The following is an 11,304-nucleotide window of genomic DNA, read 5'->3' on the forward strand; positions in this document are numbered from 1 at the left end:
TGACACGTCACCCGGTCAAGACGGTATACCCTATTCCTTTTTCTGTAACAGCAGTGATAAAACTTTAAATTACTTCTTAAATATTATAAATTCTATTATGTTGTCTGGCAACATTCCTCTCTCATGGAGGTCCCAGTTAGTAATACCTATCTTAAAACCAAAGAAACCTCCTTCTGACGCTTCTTCTTACCGACCTGTTGTTTTATCTTCTGTACTGGCCAAATTGGCAGAACATTTAGTCAAAAATAGGCTAGAATGGTATTTAGAAAGCAATAGATTGCTCTCTGAAAGTCAGTTCGGCTTCAGAAAGGGCAGAAGTACTTCTGATAGTTTGAGTCTGTTTATGACTGACATTAGACTGGCATTTTCAAAAAATGAATCCATCCTCTCTGCTTTTTTAGACATTAAAGGTGCCTATGATAATGTTGTTATTTCTATTCTTCATAAGAAATTAAAATCATTAAATGTTCCGGAAATGCTCACTTCATTTATTATTAGAATGCTGTCAGAGAGATCTATAAGTGTTACACTAGATGGGTCCCAGATATCTAGAGTTGTTTGGCAGGGATTACCTCAAGGCTCAGTGCTGAGCCCTTTACTATATAATGTATATACTTATGATTTAGAGGATTCCTTAAGTAACTCAGTTAATATTTTACAGTATGCAGATGATCTTTTATTGTATTGTTCAGGTAAATCTGTTTCTAATTTATGTAACACACTTACAACATCTCTTGGTATATTGAAGGGTTGGATGAATGATAATGGCTTAGAATTATCCGTTTCCAAAAGCAATGTAGTGCTTTTTTCTCGTATGAGATCTCCCCCTGAAATTAATGTTTTTTATGATAATATCCCCATGCCTGTAAGTTTACAATGTAAATTTTTAGGAGTTATACTGGATTCCAAACTTACTGGTATCCCACATTGCAATTATATTGAGGCTAAATGTGAACGGAATCTTAATATTATTAAATGCCTCAGAGGTGTATGGTGGGGCGCTCATCCTACTTCTCTGAGAATCATTTATAATGCACTAATCAGGAGTGTGATTGATTATGGATCTTTTTTGCTGGAACCATGTAGTGCTGCTGCTTTAAATAAACTAGATAAAATACAATCGGTAGCTTTAAGGATTGTTCTGGGCGCAATGAAGACTAGCCCTATTAATGCAATGCAAGTAGAGTGTGTTGAACCCCCTTTACAACTGAGGCGGCAGTTTCTTTCAGATAGTTATTTATACCGTTGTTTACAACTAGGTGACCACCCACTTTTAACCAAGCTAAAAATCCTCTCTGAAGAAGTCAACTCCTCAAGTTACTGGACTCATAAATGCACTCCTTGTTTAATTAATAGTTATCAAAAATTACTGTCAATTGATACGCCAATTCATAACTCAATATGTTTCCCTCTTTACACCTCAAACTATGAAGCCCTTGTTTATAAACCTGATGTTCGTTTAAACTTGGGTATAACTAAACAAACTTTTGAGGCATCCAATGTTTTCAATTTCGTTCTAGACACGGAATTTGACAATAGCACTGACAGTTGGCATCATGTTTTTAGTGATGCGTCCAAACGATCCACAGATAATAAAGTAGGTGTTGGCATATATCACTCACAATACGATATAGTTCAAAAGATTAAATTACCTCCTGAGAGTTCTGTTTTTACTGGTGAAGTTTTTGGTCTGTATAAAGCGGTTGAGTATGTACTTTTAGCTAAACTTAGGAAAACTATAATCTTTTCAGACTCAATGAGCGCTCTACAATCTCTATCTAAATTTTTATTTAAAACAAAACTTATTAGTCCATTGATAATAGAAACCAGAAACATGATTGTTCAGTGTGCTGCAAAGGGATTTTCGATTATTTTTGCCTGGATTCCGGGACATAGGGGTATCCGTGGAAACGAACAGGCTGATAGGCTTGCTAATGACGCCATTGATTGTGGAGATATGGCTTACTATAAAATCTACCCTCATGACCTTCTTGCTCTACCCAGAGTGTATCTACGTGATTCGTGGAGGGAAGTGTGGTCTGTCAGTTCTCAAACAAAAGGAAAATATTTCGCATCTATCCAACGTGAAATTCCTGCAAAACCCTGGTTCTCGCGGTTGCTGTTGGGCAAGACGGCATCGTGCATCCTGACTCGTATGAGATTAGGTCACGTTTGTACGTCTGCTCATCTAGCTAAATTTCATATAGTGGACAGTGCTTTATGTGAGTGTGGTGAGGTGGAGGATGTGGATCACATCTTCCTGAATTGTCCTAAATATGATAATGTTCAACTTTTTCAGGGACTTACACATTTACACATTCCTTTTCCTACTTCTATCCAGATCCTTTTATCTTCAAATAATCCTTCAGTCTATCGTTTATTAAGTATGTTTATTAATACTAATGATATTAAAATTTAACTTCCTCTTTTTATTATTATTTTATTATTATTCCTCTCCTGATCCTCACCTTTTCCAAATTCCGTTCCTATCCGGTATATTTTATTATTGAAAAGTTTCCTCGTTTTTAACGACTGCACAGTAACAACATGAAAAGATAATTATTATTGAAGACTAACTCACGATTTATCACTCAAGATTTGTCATTGGCGCATCGCTAGCCGCGGAAGCCAGAAGAAAAAAAAAAAAAAAAAAAAAAAGCAAGGTCAGAACGAAAAACGTTCAGAAAGGCCGGGCTAGAAGTCGTTTCATTATATTTTGGCAAGGAACCATGGCATGTGGATTTTATATTGTTTGGTTTACAGTCAATCAGCTTTTTATTGGCTTTTTACAAACAGAGGTTCGTGTTGCTCTATGGCTTTTTATTTATGAAGGACAAAAACCACTTGGCCTTGATGAAGGACTTTCCAGGCTACGTTCACCAAAAACAATATAGATGGCGTTGTACAGCTTTAACGTGATAACTACCTATTTTCTCATAACTTGGGTACATAATTATTCCAAAATACAATTTAAGTAATGGCAGAAGAATAATATAAAAGTAATTGTTGCTTGATAGTTGAATCACATTATGTACCTATAGAATTAATTATGTTGCTTCCTATATTGCTACTCTTTATTTTGACCAGAATAATAATGGGAAGACGTAATTGTGTATAAAATGGGACTGATAGACTGATCGCTGCTTTCCTTAACTTTGTTGTTCGGTACCAATCTACAAGTTACTAGAGGTAACGGGCTTCTCATCGAAATAGACTACTTTTTTAAATACAGTGCCGCGAGCTTGACAACGAACGCCAAGACAAAAGTGAAGAAGATTTCTTAAAGTACGCTGGAATTCCACCAACAAAGTCGTGTTAAACAATAGCACTCGCTTTGGACCACTACTCTTCAAAACTTGTCAAAATGTTGTTTTCTTCTATCGGACAAAGTTTTTTAATTTAAACCTGAGTCAAGTCTTGAGATAGCATGCCGACATTGTTGTTGATGCATTTGGTTGTTTTGACTTCTGGCTACAATGCAACATTGATTGTCCTTTGTACAGACCATTGTAATACAATTTAGTGTGCAGTAAAATTTCAAAATCTTTTAAATTTTCTTTTAGAATGTTTTACTAGGACTGAAAACATCTGCGAATAGAACAGGTATCTAGTACATAAGTATACTTACTTATTGTGGCGAAAGCATAATGAGGGAAAAATTGGTGCACGGACTATTTCTCTCTCTCTCTCTCTCTCTCTCTCCTTGACATTTATTATTCCCATCTGATGGTGGGGTCTGACTTCTTCGTACTTCTCTTCCACTTCGCTCTATCGGACGTGTCGTTCTCGGAGCGTGCACATTCACAGGTCCTTTTTGACCACATCCGCCCATCTTTTTTTTGGTCGTCCTCTTGGTCTAAGCCCTGCGAGCAGCGGGCTTAGCACCGTAAGCGCGCGACTCTTTCTCGCCTCGACATACGTCGCCCGTCACTCTCTCACAGTATTGCACAGAAAGAGACAGACGATCTTTGTCGCGGCGAGAAAGAGTCGCGTGCTTACGGTGCTAGGCCCGCTGGTATATTTAGATTGGCTGTAACATTACCCACTTAATCGGGTTGTCTTCTTTTTACGTGTCCAAACAAACGAAGCCTGCTCTCTTGTAGCTTTTCGGAGATGTCGCTTACGCCGAGACTACCGCGCACGTACTATTTGTGACTAACAAAAAAGCCGTGCACCATTTTCTTTTTGGAAATCTGCCCTTAACCCCTACAAAGAGGGGTGAAATTTTATATGGGACTATTAGCAGTTTACATGGTAGGAAGCTAAAAATTGGTACATTAGGAAAGGGGAACCGTCTTACTTCGAATTTAACGCGAGCGAAGCCGCCGGCAAAACCTAGATTTTATATCTGCCTCTGCCATTACATTATATTTTTGAATAATTATGTAACCGATCAATGAGAAAATAGGTAATTATTTAATTTAATTTAATTACATCTGTATGACGCCATCAAAATTTTTTTTGGGGAACGTAGTCTGGATAGAACCTCCTAAATAATAAAGTTTTCGTTTTTTACCTAGAAATTGTACGCGTCTTCAAATAGATTATGTGTCAAGTTCTAAATTTGGTTGTAATTGAACGGTAGGTACTTACATTTTCTGTTTAAGAAAATATTTATTTATCATTTTCACTGTAGCATTGAGACGAAAATAGATGTCTTTTTATAAATGGACGATTGAATTCGACCTGTGATAAGTATTTAATTTTCTTACTTAAAAGCTTAAAAGGTAAAGGTTATAAATGATTAAATAAGATTAAGTATAAAATTAAATATTAATGATTTTTCTTTTTAATTATTTTTTGTAATTTTTTGATCCGAAATAAACAATTTTATTTATTTATTTATTTTATTTTTATATAAGTAGATAATGATTTTCTACCTCTCGTAGAACACTCGCTGAAAACCGTGTTGGCACCGTGTAACAACTAACAATCGACCGTTTCTGTTCCTTGGCATAACTATCTATAAGTAAGTTAATAGGGTGTTAGTAACACCGTAACGAATACTGAGGGGGATGATTAAGACCATGATTCTGAGTTAATATCAAGTGGAAATTTCCGTCGGAAAATTCATGTATTTTTTTGCGTTTTTTAATTATTTTCAATTCTGAACTTTTGCGATGGAAAATTCCACTTGATATTAACTCAGAATAATGAGCTAAATCACCCTCTGAGTCGTTACGATGTCACTTACACCGAAGTTACACTCTGTACATGTACGTAAAGTTAGCCATACAAGTACGTATGGGTGTTAGTGACGCCGTAACAAATACTGAGGGGGATGACTGAGACCATGATTCTGTACGTGTTACGTATTTCAAATATCAAGACGCTTACAACTTGGTTGCCTAGGGGACGGACTTCGCACTCGTATGTTTTTTTTGTGGTATAGGCCAGCATTTGATCACAATCTCACCAGTAACTATTCACAATCTCAATGGTAAGTAACGATGTGAGGCCGACTGAGGTGGGGCTTGCTTTGCTTGCCTAGGTAGTGCCTGTCCACTCTTACCTTGAAGAGGCCCCATTAATGTCACTTTCAGTAAAATACAAAATACTGCTTCAAAAAATCCTTAATAGTAGGTCAGTATAAAGTTATCACCGGCGATTGGCGACTTTTGGCCAATTTGATTCCATCATTTATTCCGGTTGTGCCAAATTCGCGGAACGACGTCCAACAATTTATGAAATTTATTTCAGTTCAAAATTCCAATGTTTGTTTTCCTACATTCAATATTTATTTTTAAAATTTCCATTCTCGGACAACAGCGTGCAAATTGTTAAGTCAATGTGGAAATTACAGGGAATTTTATTATTTGTGTGTTCTGGAAATTAACAAGTGGCGCCAATGTTTTTGTGGGAACATGTTTGTTTTATGTAAGTTTGTCGTAATTATATTTATTTATTATGAATTAAATCTTCTTCTTCTATCGTGTGGGTTGTGAGGTAGTTTACCAACCCCGTCAAACCAGGTGTCAGGGTTACTATTGAGCCGCCAAAGGCCCCTGACGTGACTCATATAACGACTGCTAATTTACATCAGTACGTAGTAACCGGAACCAACGGCTTAACTTGCCTTCCGAAGCACGGATCATTTTACTTTCGGACAATCAGGTGATCGGCATGTAATGTCCTAACAAAACTAGGGATCACAGTCATTTTAGTGGTATGTCTCCACCTGGATTCGAACCTGGGACCTCTGGATCGGGGGCCCAACGCTTTAATTCGAAATAAATTAACTAATTAAGTAAATTGGTGTGGGTTGGAGAGAGTCCATTCTATGTGTAGTATTATTCTTTAGGTATTCTGTGCCAACGTGAGCGATATACGACATCTGTAATGGTCTATAACGCATCTTTGGATCAATAGAAAATCTTTATTTTTGGTTATAAAAATACCTAGGTTGTAGTAGGAATAAAGAAAGAAACAATTTTGATCTGGTCGGAGCAACTTTGAGGTCGAAAACGCTGGTATAAAAAGACTATTTAGGCGATCTAAATTTTCAGTAAGTAAGGACGATTGCAAATCCTATTAGTAAAAATGAAACTTGCAAAATGAATTAGTCATGAAATAATGAAGTATAAACATCTACGTTAGTCCACATAAATGGTTACCTAGCGCCTCAAAGGCTTAATTTAGTAAATGCCACCAATATGAGTACCTATAATTCCATCTCCTTTAATAAATTCTGCAAATCCAAAAAAAAAACATAAAGAAACAAAATGAAAACATTTTTCAACAACGTCGCCCGTTATCTGGGCCTTATTTAAATAAAGAATAAAAACAGGGTGTGCCATTTCGCGTGATGTTCTCGTGATTCCGTCAGCACACCTCGGTTCAGTATTGGATCTGTTAACGGCTTCGTAATGGCGTTTTTATGATTCCACACCCGTCGTCTCTCTATTGTTTCCACGCAAGATTTATACGCAATGGAGGTGTTAAGAGACTCAAGAGTTGGGGTGTGTTTTTACGGTTTTTAGAGGCGAGACTGTTGAGCTGAAGAAAAGCTAAGAAAGACCTTCGTGCTAGCAAATCATCTCACATTATCCCGTTTTTCACAGGGTCCGCTTACCTTATCTGAAGATTTGACAGGTCCGGTTTTTACAGAAGCGACTGCCTGTCTGACCTTCCAACCCGCGAAGGGAAAATCAGCCCAATACTTACAGGTTAGGTCACATACCTCCGAAAATGCATTTCTCGGAAATGTGGGTTTCCTCACGATGTTACAATCATTTATGATCCAAATCTGAATTTGAAAACAAATTCGACAATAATTGGTTTAGGCCTGTGCTGGATTCGAACCTGCGACCTCAAAGTGAGAGGCAAGCGTTCTACCAACTGGGGTACCACGGTTCTCCTTCGTGCTAGCAAATGTGATCAATAATTATGGTGAAAATGAAAACCATTAGGTATCCAATTAGCGGGCTAGACTGTGCCTAGCAAAGATTGGAAATCTTATTTTTGTGTGTATATTTCTATAGATAGCTGGCATAATCTACCTTGCTTTCATGATTATTTCTGATGTTCTGCAAGTCTCATCTAGTGGCAAGTTTCGTATAAAGTATACATATATATATACTCACGCCTATTTCCCACCGGGGTAAGCAGAGACTATGGAATTCCATTTCCTTCGATTCTGACACACTTCTTCATATTACCTACAAATAATTTAGTGATGTTGAATATAGTTTGGAAAAAATTAAGATAATAAAATACATTTGTTTGTCATGTTATTTGACCCCTCAAGAGCCCAGACGTCTTCGAAGGGCTACTAAACATAAAATAACGCAAATAACAGCATTTATATGCGCCATGTAAACATAATACATAAAAAGTACGATCGTAAGCTCGTTTGATTTCCAAATAAAATGTTTATTATACAAGAGAAGCTCTTAATAAAATGTCATGAGTCTGTCCCGTAAAAAGTTTATAATATTCTTTATTGTCGAAATGTAAGCATAAACGTAAGTATATTATAGGTTGGTATTTTCTATTCTTTTTAACTTAAAAGATGTCTTAAAAGTTGTATTCGTTATTATTCTCTTTGATAAAATCATTATTTCTCAGTAAGTTGTTACTTATCGGTTTGTTTTTAAAAGTACTTACAAATATTTTGGAGATGAACATTAATAAGTTTTAGTTTATAATTTAAAGTAAGTACTTACACACTGTTTAATACTTATTCCAGTCTAGTGATTGTTCAGTCTAGTGGTTTGACATACTAAAAATGACTTTGTGGCAGACCTAACTAGTAAGCCAGCTAGTTCCGTCCACATGCAACAGATGGCGCCACTATTCGAAACGCGATTTTGAATGCTAGCGCCATCTGTTGCATGTGGACGGAACTAGTTGGCTTACTAGTTGGGTAAGCCACATCCCTCCCACCCTCCACGGGGTATTGCTAACTGATCACCCGATTGTCAGAAAGTAAGATGATCCATGCTTCGGCATGATGGCACGTAAATCAGCGTCGGTCCCAGCTACTGTTTATTTAAGTAAGTATAGTCGTTACATGAGCCACGTCAGGGATCTATGGCGGCTCAATAGTAATCCTGACAACAGGGTTGATGAGGTCGGTCTTGGTCTCACAACCCACACGACAGAAGATATTTAATAAAAAGTAGGAAATCTTATTCTTAGACCAGCAAAGAGAATATTACTTATTTATCATTATCTAGCCTACAGGTACGTAGTATTATATTATCCCATAAGGGCTTATTACACTTGTACCTGTCCGGCAGGCTACATGCGTCAAGGTAACGGGTGGTTACCATGGTTACTCCCCACCAATTCGTGGGGTTTGGGATGGGTTTCCACAGAAGCGGAGATGGGCGGAGAAGAGCGGAGATGTGCGGATTTGACCAATCACAGCGTTCGAGACAGCGAAAAACGAAGACGCTCTGTTCTCTCTCCCTCACGGTGATTGGTCGATTCCTGCACATCTCCGCTCATCTCTGCACAGCTCCGCGTCATTGGAAACGCTGTCTTAGATTACACGATCTGATCAGGAGTTGGTGGGGAGTAACCATGGTAACCACCCGTGACCTTGACGCATCTAGCTTGCCGGCAGGTAGGTGTAATAAGCTTTTTATTCTATGCTACAGGCCCGCCTCGACTGCTCTGCTACGCTATCCTTACGCGTAATGTTGCAGGAGGGGTTAGATTGGTTAATAAAACGCGCCTTCTTATCAACTTCACATAATAATAAGGAGTTTACAAACGTTTGACTCGATTAAACCAGTCGCTACTAAATTGCTATCTTTTTAAAAAGACGTAACATTTTACAAATTAAAGGATAACCGATGTTTTTTTTCGTTTGAAAGCTGTGGCGTGCGGTGTGTGGAGCGCCGTTTGTACAGTGAAGCGTCCGCAAATGTTTACTCGCCGCGATATTGCCGCCAGTCGGCACATGACGCTTTTTGCCCCAGACACAACCGGATCTAGGAGGTACCCCCCTTTTTATTTCTTTAGTTTAATGTGCCCATTTTATTTTCGAACCATGTTTGGATCATAAAGATTATCACGTGCTCAGCGGTGAAGGGAATATCGTGAGGAAACCCACATTACCGAGAATTGCGCTTCGGAGGTTACTTAACCTGTATTGGGCTAGTGTTCCTTTCACGGGTTGGAAAGTCAGACCAAAAGAAAACCGGACCTGTCAAATCTTCCGGTTAGGTAAGCGGACCCTGTGAGAAACGGGATAACATGGAGATGAATGATGGTTGTGTCTCACTGCTGAGTCAAAGACCTCCCATCTCTCACTGTTCCTATCCAGCCAGATGCTTTGCCCTTAATACCCTTCAAATACATTTAGTCCTGTCCATTTTCTTTTACTCTCATCCAAACTTATAAATGACGTTTGTCTCTTATGTTTTCACGCTTAAACTATTGAACCGGTTTAGATGAGGTATGGACATTGTTGGCGACCTAGTGAAGAACATAACAAAGTTTTTAACCCACAAAATACTCTATAAGGGGATGAAAAGGGGAAGGAAAAACGATAACGGAAGTCCATGCGGCGAAACTTGCGGGCGGAAAGTTGGTTTAGGAATAAGTAAAAAGGGCGCTCCTTTACTCCATTTAGACTAAAGTGAGACCCAGCGGGGGGTCAGGTAAATATAGCTTGGCACCGATACGAATTGGTGCGGGCCGGTAAGTGTCCGTTCTATACGTAGTATTATTCTACCTCATGATAGAAGCTAAACTTTGCATCTTAAATATCTAAAACGAACTCCTGGTTCCCTACCTGTGCCGTTGTGTTTGAAATCACCCTATTTGCAGAGATAACTCCCATTTCGAGTTACATTAGTCGTTTTGAATGTTCTGTGGCATACTGATATTGAGAATTAGTTTCACATGGAACTGTGATATCGATCTCAGTGATAGGCCTTTATGATGTACGTATGTGACTTTGGTGATCATCACTAATTTAAGAGACACGCTCTTCTTCAAAGGCCAATTCTTTCACTTCCATACAAGACACGACATTCACCTTCTCTTTGATCTGATTTTGGCATAGAGCAACACGGACTTCCGCGGATCGATTTGGGTGATAGGTAAATAAAACCATAGACTTAGAGATCCGCGCTCACGCTTTAAAACAGAAAAACGCGCATGAAGAATTGAAGTTTAGAAATTTATGACATTCATAAACTCATGTTCGTAAGCCTTAATGTGCTGGGCAGAGCCACAAGTAACCAAAAACAACTCTCGATAAGAAAATCCTAAGATGAATATGTTAAACAACGGATCAAGCTATCGCCCGTAACAATTGTCCATTATGTGGGAAAAGAGACAATCCCTCTGTCGGATTATACGACAAGCCCGTTAAGACAAGCAGGTGAACGTGTTCTATGTTTTTTATTCGCTTCCAGAACAGCATAGAAGTTCTAAATTGTATTAAACAGAAACGACCAGTGCCGTGTTTATCAAAACTTACAAGTCTACATGTTACATTACAGGCTGATCACCTGATTGTCCGAAAGTAAGATGATCCGTGCTTCGGAAGGCACGTTAAGCCGTTGGTCCCGGTTACTACTTACTGATGTAAGTAAGTAGTCGTTATATGAGCCATGTCAGGGGCCTTTGGCGGCTCAATAGTAACCCTGACACCAGGGTTGATGAGGCTAGTATTCCACCTCACAACCCACACGATAAGAAGAAGAAAAGTCTACATGTTCACAAGCTACAAGTTACTCACGAGTACAGTCATGAGCAATATCATGTACCCACTTTAAAACCCTGTCGCACTATCATAATTTAACATTTAATGAGACTTACGGTTTAATTTGATAAAAAGTTAAT

This window comes from Pectinophora gossypiella, chromosome 5 (assembly GCF_024362695.1).
Source record: "Pectinophora gossypiella chromosome 5, ilPecGoss1.1, whole genome shotgun sequence".
Lineage (NCBI taxonomy): Eukaryota > Metazoa > Arthropoda > Insecta > Lepidoptera > Gelechiidae > Pectinophora > Pectinophora gossypiella.